The following is a 321-nucleotide window of genomic DNA, read 5'->3' on the forward strand; positions in this document are numbered from 1 at the left end:
ACGCCTTTCAAGAGCGCGTATACCAGTAGCAACAGGTATACTCGGTTTGGATATAACAGCGCAACACGCACATGGCGGACCAGACATGCTAAAGTAACGCACACGCAAGCTAAAGTTAACATTTGCAACAAACAAAACAGGACGTTATTGAGGCCATGAAAGAGAAGGAAGAAAATGCGAGAATTTGTATCAGATATACAGAACAGGGGGAAGTGCAAAATGTGACAGCATAAGGGATTTGAAAAATGGAGTGATATTGTATATTTCTTGTCTTGTAATTTCGTAGGGCAGATATTGTGCTTTTTGGCTATTGAAAAGTGC

General features: G+C 40.8%; 1 protein-coding gene across 2 annotated transcripts in view; it reads left to right on the top strand.

The window, feature by feature from the left end:
• The window catches only part of LOC119585707 (forkhead box protein P1-like), a gene marked incomplete at its 5' end in the record, with an annotated part of 71,485 nt that overhangs the window by 46,490 nt on the left and 24,674 nt on the right, over window positions 1–321 (top strand).

This window comes from Penaeus monodon, chromosome 20 (assembly GCF_015228065.2).
Source record: "Penaeus monodon isolate SGIC_2016 chromosome 20, NSTDA_Pmon_1, whole genome shotgun sequence".
Taxonomy (NCBI): domain Eukaryota; kingdom Metazoa; phylum Arthropoda; class Malacostraca; order Decapoda; family Penaeidae; genus Penaeus; species Penaeus monodon.